The sequence below is a fragment of the Dermacentor variabilis genome, chromosome 3 (assembly GCF_050947875.1).
Source record: "Dermacentor variabilis isolate Ectoservices chromosome 3, ASM5094787v1, whole genome shotgun sequence".
In the NCBI taxonomy this organism is placed as follows: Eukaryota; Metazoa; Arthropoda; class Arachnida; order Ixodida; family Ixodidae; genus Dermacentor; species Dermacentor variabilis.
Window position 1 is genome coordinate 109979775 of NC_134570.1, and position 14233 is coordinate 109994007.

The following is a 14233-nucleotide window of genomic DNA, read 5'->3' on the forward strand; positions in this document are numbered from 1 at the left end:
AACGAGAAGCTTTGTGAATGCGGCCTCAGAATTAGGCCTCCTCCTGTACAGGCGCACGCGGTAAAACGTTCATACGAGACCGTGATAATTCGCTAAACGAGAACATTAGGAAAAGAATGCCATCCTTATCTTCTTGCTGAAACATTAATTGGGTGTTCGGTTACAAAAAATTTAGTGTTCCAGAAGTCTGTCTGTCTGTCTGTCTGTCTGTCTGTCTGTCTGTCTGTCTGTCTGTCTGTCTGTCTGTCTGTCTGTCTGTCTGTCCGTCCGTCCGTCCATCTGTCTGTCTGTCTGTCTGTCCGTCCGTCCGTCCGTCCGTCCGTCCGTCCGTCCGTCCGTCCGTCCGTCTGTCTGTCTGTCTGTCTGTCTGTCTGTCTGTCTGTCTGTCTGTCTGTCTGTCTGTCTGTCTGTCTGTCTGCTAAAACTTGCCCTCATATCAGTCTATTCTTCCCGCACCCGTGCAGAAAGACGTAGTAGCACTGCAGACGAGCTTCAAAATGCGCTCTGCGCAACCCCCAAGGCCAGGGACCGCACAAGCGACGAGCGTCTGAAGCCGCGGGCACCGTGCGTTGTTACCGCATGGCATCGACGTTACCCCATAATAAGGAAACGGGAAATGGAAGTTGTCTAAGGAACAACTTGCCACAGGTAAGAGCTGAACCGACAGACTGAGCATCAGGTTCGCGACGCTCCACCAATTGAGGTGCGGCGGCTGCTGTGCCCAGGTTCGCTTTCTTGGCTGTTTGAGTTTGTCTGCTATATCTAGCCCTAGTAGCGTTAGCCAGTGCATCTCAGTGCCTGGGCAGTGGATACGGAATATTGCTTCAACCACAGCCGTCGCGCATTACGGAAACAGAGGAATAGACGAAAATTCGCAGAAGAATGACAATTTGAAGTGATCAGCATAAGTCGAACAAGGAACGTCTGACTCCCCAGCCGACATTTTGGCAAGGGTTTTGACATACTTTGACAGCCAAAGTTTTCACATACCCGTCTGCTCGTCAAGCCTTTGGCTCCTGATACCGGTTGATAACATGTGCAAGTTGGTACAGTCTCGTTTCATATGACCTGCTACATGGTGCCCATGATCGAAGGGACACCCAAGGTGGCACGGGAGCGGCGCCGGCGTTCAATAACTTGGAAAACTAAACATACTTCTAACTACTGCTATTTATTAAACCAGTTTTTCATATGCCAGCGACGCCATGCAGTCTTGCAATCCCTTCGATCACAGGCACCGTGTCGCCGTTCATATTGAATGAGGCTGTAAGGCCACTGGACAACTAAAATATTTTGGCCAGTGAGTTGAATTAAACGCCTCATTATATCGGCGATAAACTGCATGACCTGTTAGGGAACCTGTTTCCTAATCTGTTTCTGTGTCTTCGTAAATACTTTTGTACCCCTTTTACATAGGCGAAGGAGAGAAATAATAACTGTCTCTCTGTGGTAGTTGTGAAAGTTAGTTTAGTTTGTCTTTTGCTGGCTGCGGGTAGTAATCAGGCGTTGAATTTTGAAAGTTCTTCGCTCTTAAGTACTTCTTCTCATTGCCCGGCCGCCTTCACGAATATGTCCAGCATCAAGATTGACTGAATATTGCTCTAGCGAAAAGTTATAGCCTGAGGTTTTGGCTAATATGGGCCTAGCAGATTCACGCGAGGGTCGGTGGACAGCAGATAATAAATGTTGTGCATTTAAAGGGACTCTGAATAGAAGCACTCGGTCAATTTAGACGAATATCTTTTTTTGCAAAACTTAATTTTAGTTAAGTTTCTGTTAAGTTGCTCATAATTAGAAAAGAAAATGGATGTCAAATCTCGCCCCTTTTAATTTCTTGCAGAAACTAGACGGCCATTACGTCAGTGTGGCGTCATCGATTTCAATGTACTGCCGTACATGGGCCATTGTGCCTGATTAAAAATTATTGAAACTAGTTAAGTTCAATCTTTGGCTACACAATAGAATGTAGTCTGTATTTACCAATACAGAAATTAACGATACTGTGGCACACGCAAAAAAAATTAAAAAAATCCGTGACGTCACGCCGAGCTAGTGCATGAACTTCAAGGCGGCGTATACGCTTTCCAGTTTTAGTTAATTCAGGCTTACCAATTAATAATAATATTTGGGGTTTTACGTGCCAAAACCACTTTCTGATTATGAGGCACGCCGTAGTGGAGGACTCCGGAAATTTTGACCACCTGGGGTTCTTTAACGTGCACCTAAATCTAAGCACACGGGCGTTTTCGCATTTCGCCCCCATCGAAATGCGGCCGCCGTGGCCGGGATTCGATCCAGCGACCTCGTGCTCAGCAGCCCAACACCATAGCCACTGAGCAACCATGGCGGGTTTCAGGCTTACCAAACCCCTTTGACGTGGTAAGATTGTTTTGAGTGCGTTTTAGAAGTGGAATTTACCAGTGCAGCTCGAATTATATTATCCACAGTGTCCTTCTAACCAGCACACAGACACATGTATGGAATCGGTGCCGGTAGACAATGAATGAACGCCCGCGCGTGCGATGCCTCTGCGATTAGGTGTGTACTGCTGATATAACTGTTTATGGCGAATCTGCGAAGTTAAATTATACGCGGTAAAGTTGTAACACAATGTAATGCCATAGCTATGTTGCTATTATCATTATTCAATTGGTAATGCAATAACTAGCATGTTGAGATGCGTCAGAGCAAAGTTACGTGACAAACCGCATCTGCAAAAGGAAGGAAAGAAGGAGAAGAAACAATTACATTGCAAAAAAAAAACACAGAAATGTGACGTTTCTATAACCACATGGTCTTGAGTTTTGGCGGGGAGAAGTTTCTGGTTTTGCGTGACACTCGCTACACCTTGGTGATAATTTTTGTATGATCAATTAAGCTTTTTAACACGTAAGTGCCGGGTCTACAGTAAACTTACTGTAATGGATGTAAATAGCGTCGGCGCCTCGATCGAACGCGTAAACTTTACTCTCTTTACAGGGATGGCGCCGCCGCCTTGGATCAGGGAAGCGAAATACTGCATCACGACGCTAACGAGCGCCGACAGTGAGCGTTTCGGTAGTCTAAACGTAGTGGAGGCTCCAACGCGGTGTAGCCTGGTGTAGGCGGTGTAGGCCTTCCGCTGAGGTGACAACGTCGTTTCCGCACGTGGTTTGTCGTTCGCGTCGGATCAGCCGGTGACGCTCCCTCGCCTACGTAGTGTAGCTTCAACAAGCATCAGCAGTGCTTACATGCCGCCTACTGCTTCGCTTGCGATGGCACCAACGAAGAAAACTGCTGCGCTAGGCGGCACTGAAAGGCCACGACGTCGACTGGCGAATCTCGCTTTGGTGCGACGAGAGACACGCCAGCGTGAAGCTGAATCCCTTCGCGTGTTTTCGGCGCACGCTGCGAACACTGCCACTCGCATTCCTGAAGCTTAGCGCGTAGCAATTCAAATGGCTGCCCAAGACACTACGAAACCGTACCGAAATGCTCGGGTACCGTCGCCGAAGCTACTCGCCAGCGGGACGTCACTCGACAACAGGACGCCGCGCTCCAAGCAACCCTGCAACACGGTCGCCGAACCTCAAATCGTGCGCCTTTCGATAAAGCGGACCGTGAGTTCACGAAGCGATTTACTAATAACCTGTTCGGTTTCACGCGTACTGTTTGCGAACGACTGTTGTTTATGGCAGATTTGCGCAGTGCTGCGGCGCGTGCAATGCAGTGTCTCTGGGGGATGCTTCCCGGGTGCGAGTCCTTGGACAACTTTCACTTGTGTGGCGATTGTTGAGGAACCGTGTGCAGGGACAGAGTGCCGATGATGGCTACTTGCAAATTAATTCTTCACGTACAACTGACATGCAACAGCTTCTGTGAAGATACATTTCAATTTCGTGTTCTGCCCATTCCTATGAAAGAGTTATTGGGCACATTTTTTTTTATTTTGTCATTACTGAGCGCATCTCAATGTGCTAAATTCTGACACTTCCTTACTACCTCCCCCACCCCTTCCCTCTGAATGATAACGTGTTATATTATACTATATACTCCAAAACTTGACGAAAACTCGTCAGGTGAGGGCACGTGGGTGACGGTGATACACTGTCTAATAAGCTGGCACTTGCCTGTATGTCTTATTCCGTGCACTTGCCTAAGGTTCAAAAGGAAATAAAACATAAAATGACCTTTCCAGGCCGCTACGGGTACCTTGTTGGCAATGAAGGTGAGCGCAAGAGGGGGCGATTATTTATGTGTTAGGTGGTCCAGAGTGCGCATGTAATCTCGGGGAGATTACCCCGTGTCCGGTTAATCGCGTTTATAGCCGTTTGAGTATGTAAAGATTCTAAGAGTCGTCTTGAAGCTGTCGCGATTTGCTCGCAGCATAATCGGTTTGTCTTTTGAACCGCCTGTGCCACATTTATTGACATTATACTCTGTGCGTTTGCGGCGTACCCCTGTCATTCTTTTCCCGTTTTGCTCGAAGGCGCTGAAATGTGCTCTCATGTTGCCGGAAAGCATGATCAGGATGTGAAGTTAGGAAGAGATGAGCACAGAGCCTCTTTTAGGGCGACTGGGTCGACTGCATCCCTATCGGTCTTTCCGGTAGCTTCGCGCCACCTACAGGCAACAAGTACGACGACATAGTGGCTTCCAAGATTCCCAACCGATTGCCGCGTCGGTTCTCTTGGGATCCAGAGTAAAATGTTTTAGTTCCTTCCGTCAGGCGAAAGAGAGCAGCAGCACACATGACGCCTGGCGTTAGTTTCACATGTAAAGTCTGTTTCACATGATGCGATTTTCGTCGCACCGGTAGTGCGATTTCCGTCGTTTGCGATGAAAATCGCAGTCGCAGTGCCGACCCCCCGATTTTCGGCTGCCACCAACCGGTTGGTCGCACAGTTGCACCGTCGCAGCCAGTCGCAGCGATCGCTGCGATTTTCCGTCGAAATTGCGCGGAGAGCTATCATGGAGCTATTTCGCCAGTTTGTTTTGAAAAATGGCGTCTCGCACAAGTGCAATGCGCGGAGAAGTGGATTGCCGAATTCTGTGCGTACGCGAAGGGAGAATAAAATACTTGTACCGCAGATTCCTTTCTCCGATTTCTATGCGTTTGTTGACACACTACCCAGCAAATGAAGTGCATTTTCACGTTTGCTTCGTACGCATTTGCGAGTTGTCAGTACTAGGTATGGCTAGGTGTTCGATCCCCACCAGACGACGAAGTGGTCACAATTTTCTTTTGTTGAATAGCATACAAAAATCGTGCGTACGGAGCAGCTCAAATAATTTCAAACTCGGCAAGGGCAAATGACAAGAGAGCAAAGTACCCGAAGTTTCAACGTTGTGCTGAACGCGGTGCCGTTCACTTGCATTTTCTTGTCGGTTTTCAAGCGTGAATTTCCCGATGCATCTTGAAAGGTTATCTTACCTCACTTATTAAATTTGAGAGAGCAAACGTGTAGGCTATCGTAATGAATTTTCTACGATATAATTAAATTCGTGGCTTGAATAAACAGCGTCGTTAATTTGTTTTCGAATATTCCATGCACGTTAAGTTGTACGTCTTCTCTTGAGAATTTTTTTCTTGCGCAGGTACCACTAAAGATTGAATATGTTGCGGACTTTGTATCCTTACTGCACCTCTATTAACATTTGCTTAGAAAGGTAATTAACTCTACAGCTAGTAAATTAAGTAAAATATTAGCTTGCTATAGTGGCACAGTGACAACGTACCCTCCTGCACCATCATGTAAAACTCGTGCAACAATGCGAAAAGCAGGCAAACAGTCCGTTCTTATTGGGATAAAACAGTAAAAAACGACATGTTAAACAAAAGTAAATCAAAACTGTGCAGTGAAGTCAGCCAGTTGCATCCCTTCTTGTGAAACTTTGAATCTTTTAAGTACAAGCAGTTGCACGTTCACAGCTGATCAAGTGTGCAGGAACATTCATGCCTTAATGTGTCTAATAAGTTTCTAATAAGCTTGTGATCACGCATATTAGTGTGTAAAACCATATAATGAAATACCATGCTACTTGCAAGGACATATAACCCGAGGATATTAGAACAAATTTCTGCATTTCAACTATACACAATATGTGGTTTATTCAATAAAGGACCACAAACTGCTTTCGTGCAATGATAAACTTATTCTAAATGTTACTTACATACAGGCAAGAAAAAAAATATCTAAAATATCTATAGGCAAAAATATTGTTCTTCAAGTTATTCACCTGCCACTGTGGCTATTGCATTCTGCTGCTAATACAAGGCGAGGGGTTGATTTGCCAGCCATGGAAGTTGCATTTCGATGGGAGTCATAGGTAAAACAAAGCTCTTGCACTTAGATTTAGTTCATCACCTGTTATTTAACCCTTAAATTTCCAAATACTATTGCATAGGGGGGGGGAGGCATACTTATGCAAAATCTAACACGAATCGAAAGCAAAGGGCACAATTGTAAAACAATTATCTTTCGTGATAATTCGAGTGTGTAAACATTCATTGCATCAATATATATTGTTCAATAGCACTGCACAAATAAGCATAATCAGGTATAGCAAGTACTTTGTCAGGAAGCTGGCTCTACAGATGTATAAATGTCAAGATATAAATGCTCATAATACGTCGCACACATAGCACAAAGAAAACTTTTTTAAAGAGTTGGCCCTTCTGGCAGATATGAGTGGGCCATAAGAAGCAGAAACTTTATTGCAGGACATTGTGTAATACCGCTTATGAAAGAATAGAGAGAGTGAAGAGACTTTTAACAGCAGTGCCTCATGCTACTCTAATAAGGGGAACGATGAGCAAAAACATTTCTGGTAGAGTACTTAATTTAAGCAGTAACCTTTTGAAAGACAGAAAATTCGAGGTGAGACTTGGAGGTACATTTGGCCCACCCACACCAACAACACAGGTATACTACAAGAAATACTGCAGCCTATGGCGTACTACAGTCTATGGGAAAGCTATATCTTATACAGAAATCAAGAATGATGCAACAAGCCCTCGACAACCTTGCAGACTTTCTTGGCCAGTCTGGCCTCTCGCTTTCGGGTAAGTCAGCTTACATCTACGACGGAAAAAAGACTAGAATCAAGAACTACTCCAGATTGCACATTGTGCGCCCAATAGCTGGAGAAACATACCCGCAAGTCAACATCCACAGATCCTCAGCTAGTGTAAGACAATGACGGGAGAACCAGCACGTGGGTGAAACAATTATGCCATACCTGGACGAAAATTCTACACCTAGTGAAAAGAATAATCTTGAAATCATGGGGGCTGGGCGAGTGGATACTACGGAAAGTCGCAGATGCTGTGCTTATGTCAAAGGTATTGTACGGTATGAATTGCCAGCAGCACACAAAAAAGGCAACTCATCGCATACAGGCATCGGGTAATAAAAGGTATTTCCGACTTTACCATGCTTGAAGACCTCTATGAGAAAGAGCAAACGAACACGCACCTAGACAGAGTAGAGTTGCAGCCTGCAGCACAAATTCTTCGCCTCAAGAGCTCAGAACTTGGTCCCAATATACTATGCCAGCTAGCATATGAGATGCAAAGACGACTACCTTTCCCTTCAGAAACAACCTCGCGAACCCCTGAACGTGAGACGCAACAGGCCCATAGCGTGCAATATAGAGGCAAACAATTAGGCCAAACAATTCAACTGCAGCCAAACGCACAGAGGAGGCTGCTAATCATGAAGATGCAAGGAAACATTAGGCACACATTGTACACCGATGTGGCAATAGCAGCGTAACAATAGTATGACTCTACATAAAACTAAACCCCATATAAGTGAGTGCCATTCCAGGTCATCCTACACCTAGAAAAGCTGAACTGAAAGCAATCAAAACAGCACTTGTAGTGCAGATTACACCCTGCACAACACCCTGCACGTCACACGAGATTGTCGGGAAAATCAGGAGATCGACACGCGACTTGCAAGCACATGGCCAGAAATTAAATTACAGGATACATAGCCATGCAGATATTCCAGGACACAAGCGGGCTTATAAGCCCGACTTAATAACTGAAAACTGGACGAGTTGGTCTGTATTCATTACTAGCTAAAGCGCAACAGATAGACAACGGACAAGAATGAAGCGCTCTGTGTGTTCACTTAGTTCTTGTCCATCATGCTTCTGTTGTACTATAGTTAATGAATTCATGAGGCTGCATAGGACATGAATGATACCTCCGCCCAAGGGCCCGATTTCACTTCCAAATCCACGCGTGCGCGCGCACGCGCGCACGCACGCACTCACGCACGCACTCACGCACGCACTCACGCACGCACTCACGCACGCACTCACGCACGCACGCACTCACGCACGCACGCACGCACGCACTCACGCACGCACGCACGCACGCACGCACGCACGCACGCACACACACACACACAAACACACACACACACACACACACACACACACACACACACACACACACACACACACACACACACACACACACAAGTTGCAAGGGTGCCGTGAAGCAGTATCAACAGGATGACACTAGAGATGGATGAGGACTAACTTTCAACTGAGGCTCATTGTAAAAATGTGGCGACGGTTTCGACAAGTGGAATTGTCTTCTTCAAGGTCCACTTGTCGAAAAGTTGGCTCCTGCTTTCACCTTGTTCTCGTTTTGCTCATCGTCTTCAATTTCTATCTCCCGCCTTCCCAGCGTTTTCCCCAGAAAAAGAAAAGGATCTTTGAAGGCTAGATAGGAATTGGTGCTTGATGCAGCCAAACAAATAAGAAGGCTACAGAAAGAAAATACAGAAAAATTCCAAGTGCAGGAAAAAATCATTAGTTGCCAATCCCGCATGCCAGCACCTTTCAAGAAACACTGTTTTTATTCCAATAGACAGACTGACAGCTTGCTTATGCATGCACATTCGTCAATTTCCATGCCATTGGAAACAAGAATGAGTTTCTTGGAAGGTATCCACATGAGCACTGGGTGATCACAATGCTTTTTTTCCTGGACTTGTATATGTTTATGTATTTTCTCCCTTTCCCACTTTTATGTTTGGTTTCATCAAGCACTAATTTTGTCAGGTTTTATTGCTGTACTACTTTCTGGTAACCTTTATAGATCACTGAATTTTCACAATAAACCTTTTAATTAGAAGTTAGCGTACCCTGTTCTTATTGCTTCACACTATACATTCTTGCTACATTGGCCCAATGAAAGATTTGATAATGTACACAGAAGCAGCATAAGGGCCATTAAACTGACTTGTTGCAGTCTAAAAAATAATGAATAGCCTGGATGCAAATGGCACCAGAGAACACGCAGTACGAACAAGAAAAGCGAGATGATATAACAACCAAAAGTTTAATGCACACACCGCGTAAATGCTGGCTGACAAGCAATAAACCAAACATACTCTACACAAAAAGGAGAAGCCAAAATTAATGTGTGTTTCATGACAGCAAACGCAACCATTTCTAACGGAGGCCGTGCTGACAACATTCTCCCAGCATCTTTAGATCTACAGCTTCGGTAATTTGCCTAGGCGGCCGATCTGCACGGAATGCAAGCTTCTTCTTCCACAATGCACGCTCAGATATGGAGAGTGCATTGTAGAGGAAGAAGCTAGCATTCTGAAGCGATCGGCTGCCTACAGAAATTATGGAAGCTGTAGATGCAAAGACACTGGGAGAATCTTGTCAGCATTGCCTCTGTTACACTTTCAGAGATGGATGCGTTTTCTGTTGGGATCTGTATGGACACACATCAGTTTTTGCTTCTGCTGTTTGTGTAACTTCGATTTATTGCTTGTCAACCAGTATTTACTCGGCATGTTCAATAAGTTTTCATTTGTTAGTGCGCCTCGTGATCGTCTTGGTCTCCAGCAGAAAGGTGTTCATTAATTTTACAGTGAAGCTGTATATGCCTAGGCAAAACACTGATGGTCCGATCCCAAAAACCCTAGTGTAGGGGTATGAGCCATTGTTTAGCGGGGTGTGAGCCATTGCATTCGTCTTGCATGATGGACGGAGAAATTTCTTGTTGGCAGACATAGAAATGCTTATGCATTTAAAACATCTACATTTATCTATGTATTATTGCAGGGAAGGGACACAGAGGGGGATGGGGTTAAGGCAAGATCATGATGTCATTATTATCTCACAGCAAAGGTGTGGTGGGCCATTGGCTAGACCGATAGTGACGTCGTTTCTCTCTAGCAGCAGAGCGTGCGTGCAGCAGTCTCTCTCCGACTTCCCAATAGGTTCAAAATGTGTCCCTGTATTTAATTAAATGAAATGTGCAGCCCCAGTGTGCCACTTCGTAACTACAGTGCATAACTGAGTCATAAACATTATGATTAACGCAATACAAAACACAAGTGTGTAACATAAATCAGAAAGACTTTAATGCACTCGCTGGATTAACACAATGAACCACTCATTGAACTTTCCATGATGGTGACCTTGCAAAGTGCAATGCGTGGCATTCCAAATAAACAATGTGATAAACCCAAGCCAAACATGTGCATAACCTCATTAAGAAACACAGACATAACCACTAATATAGAAAGACTTGAATAAACCATTGGAATTAACCCAGTGATAAACACCGGGGCTGCACATTTCAGCTTCGCTGGTTTACCGTCTGTACAGGGTGCATAGGCAGTAACTTTTTCTGTTATTGTTTGTTAAGTATTGTATAATGTTGTGCCAGTAAAACACATTGGGCTAGTTGGTGCGATGTATTGGTATTGCTTTTCTTGCTGGTTTTTTTTCTTAATGTTGTGCCCTTCTTCCTTTTGTAACTGCTTTTTTATCCCCCCTCGCATAATACTTCAACCTTGCAGCCTGCGAGGTATATAAATAAATAAGTACATAAGCACGTCATTCATTCATCTGCATACACCTTGCACCATTCCTTGCTCAACAAACATCACTGCGTTGACATCTCGCAGCGTGCATCTACATTAACTGCCGTTTGCGTTTTGGTATGGCTTGTGAACAGTTTAATGCATAAAGATTACACGACATTAAGGTTGTGATCTATGCGGTGCATGAGCAAACCTTGCAAAAGATTAGATGTTGGATTGTTGAAAATAAGACAAATTGTATATATCGCAGTTACTTTAACAGCATTTAATTGACCACTTGACAAAAACTTCACTTCACATAGATTCCAAAACGTACACTGAATCTGCAGTTTTTTTACTTATTAATGTGGTTGTTACTGCATGGCCACATTGTAGATTTGAAAACAAAGTGAAATAAATTTGTTTGCTGCAATATAACAATATGTGTAGATCACTGCGATTGTAACACGAGAACTTGATACAAACATGCACACTATAGGATGCAGACAAATGCTCAGGACAAACTCCAGAATGTTTGTATCCTGATACTTAATTATGAAAGTGAACGGTTTCATTCCATGGCTGTCAATGAGAGGGAGCGAGAAAACTTAATTGTGTTCGTGGAACAAAAACACATTGATAAGCTTAGAGATATAGTCATTGCTTAACACTTTCGAAATGAATAATTATAGCTTGCTATCAACATTGAAGCAGCTTTTCCACAGCAAGAAAAGGAATCAGTTTTTGCAGCTCTGAACACTGAATTGCAGATAATGCAAGCAGGCATAAAATTTTGCCAATATAACCTGTTTAGGAATACCAAATTGCAATAAACCTTGAGACTTGCATTTGTACTTTCTCTGGCTGAGCAATCTAGTTTGAAATGGCTCCCATAAGCATGTCGTAACAATGTTGATCTAATACAAGTGAAATGTATGACTAGCTTAAGAAATATGGATGATTGCTACAAATTACAGTGAAGAAACTATAATATCGAATAATATTATTAATATAATAATAATATTTATTTCCATAAAACAGGCTAACCGTGAGCGGCGTGCGAAGCTGGGCAGGAAGCTGGAAAACCCTACGGCAATTGCACCTGCCGTGGGCCTGCGATACTGTATTATGAATAGCGCGTATTGATATGGCATTCTTGTTAAAATTTCAGAGTATACTACCAGCGCGAGACACAGGACAACAAAGTGGATGAGTAGCGTGTCTTTTTAGTTCCAACGTACTGGTGTCTACAAAAGTGACGGTAACTGCTCAAAACATTTGATGCGTCGGTTTTTGCGCCTTTAGAAATATTTAGAGAGGACTCACACACACACACACACACACACAAACACACACACACACACACACACACACACACACACACACACACACACACACACACACACGCACATATATATATTCACAGTACACGCATGGCGATGGACAAACCAGGCTAGCACTAAGGTTGAATTTCACAACACCATTTTCATTCCACGTCCAGTAATCAGACATACCATTTGCGGCTTCGTTCAGGGGCACACGCGGGCTTTCGGGTTGGTGCTTGTTGTTGCGTTTGGCGCAAGAATATGGCTAGGAGCAGGCACCGCACGTGCGCAATCACGAGCAATGAACGAATCCTCCCTACCGCAGGCGTATCTTATCTGTGCGCGCGAGAAGCGCAGGGACGTGAAGGTTAGCGGATGCGCTGCAAGAGTGGGCAAGGCTCCACAGAAGGTACGCCTGCGAACACATCAAACGGCTGTTCCATATGATCGCATGTAGGCCGGTTCTACGCGCGTACTGTTCTACACCGTGCGCCGGCTGTCGCAAAACTTCGCTTCCGTCATGCTTCACTTACCGTGCTAAGAAGGCACCGTAAGGCCGCATGCAGTCAATGAATCTAAACGCGGAGTCAGCAATGACATTCTGCCTCCTCGCCGGCGCGCTGTCGCAGTGATGCGCGGCCACCTGAATTTTGTTCAATGAAGCACGACGATTCCTCAAGCGAGAATGTGTTTGTGCTCATAAAATCCTAATGGATCGCAAATGCGACGGTGTGTCGTACGTGTCTCCAGTGCGTTCTTGCAGTGCAGTGAGAATGCGCACATTCTTTTGGTATCGCCAGACGTCCAGCTCGCAGGACCTATAGTGGAGACTCCGGATTACTTTCGTCCACTTGGATTTCTTTAACGCGCACCCAATGCCCGGTACCCAGTTTTCCTGGACACTGTGGTGGAGGTAAAATTGAGCTCACTGACGCCGAGACGAAGTTGACCCTCTGCAATTCAGATTCCATTTCTGTCCCACTTACAAGGACCAATGTTAACGCTATGCTGATCGACATCACGCGCGTGACTAAGACAAGTTACTGGGGTGCTATGCAGGATGCGCCGAGTTTCTCGTTCACCCGAGTTTCACCCGAGTTTGCTCAAAGGCAGTCAGTGAACGGAGATAGGGTGGAACGCGCAAAAGCTACAGGCAAAAAATAAATAGGTAGACAAAAAGCCGCGTATGACAACATGAGCGCACCCTGCGCGGCACGCTGCTTCCACGTTTCAAGCGCAGAAGGCTGCACAGCGAAACGCGCCAGCGCCGCGTATTGTTATCAACGGATTATCGCAACTCAGCAATACCGTGACTGCCTTGGTTGTCTGGCTGCACACTTGCCGTGAACCGCTTGCCACGCCTTTCCCGGGCGCGTCAAGGGCGTGCCCTTTCGGGCACTATCTTTCTATCCTCCATCAAATGCGAACAGGGTACAATGCGGCGCGTTCTTGTAACTACAGTTTCGCTCAAATGAATACGTTAAAATACAACAAATAAAATAATAAACATTTTTATTTCTTTAAGTATCTGTTTTTCGTTTTGGATGCTAGAAATTTTTGATGACAAACGGAGATCGAGCAAATTATTAAATTTTGCAGTTCTTGCCGCGAGTGGCGACAGCGAGGCGAAAGCTTAGAAGCGGATAAATTCCAGAGGGTCATACGCACGAGGGAGTTCATACGGTGAGAAGTCGCCTAGGGGCGCTGCAGTTCTATTCTTAATAAAGTCAGCCCAGGACCGCTCTTTCTCTATTAGGAGAATTGAAACGCAGCGCCGCGGTACGGCTGTTCGTCGCAGGCGCTTCACTAGGCTAATAGCCTAGGCCCCCGCTTTACCAACTAAAAACGACACACTAGTCATAGAGAAAGAAATTTCAAGAAGAGCGGACACTCCCATAGAGCCCAGCGGCCGAATTGACTGTAGCACACCAAGCGGATGGTATTAACCTATTCCGGTTTCGGTTTTGGGCGCGCGCGTTTTGAACACCAGTTGGTACACGCCGCGCCGGCTCCGCTGTTCGGCGCGGCATGTTTTTCTTTTTTTTTTTCGCTTCTGCTGTACCCCGCGTGGCCTTGGCG

General features: G+C 45.1%; 1 long non-coding RNA gene across 1 annotated transcript in view; it reads left to right on the forward strand.

Annotated features, from left to right (window-relative positions):
• Positions 1-612: 612 nt before the first annotated feature.
• Positions 613-14233, forward strand: part of LOC142574086 (uncharacterized) — a 34499-nt gene continuing 20878 nt past the window's right edge. The window contains exon 1 of the long non-coding RNA XR_012826412.1: positions 613-648. This is a non-coding gene — a long non-coding RNA (uncharacterized LOC142574086). The remainder of the gene's footprint in view (positions 649-14233) is intronic.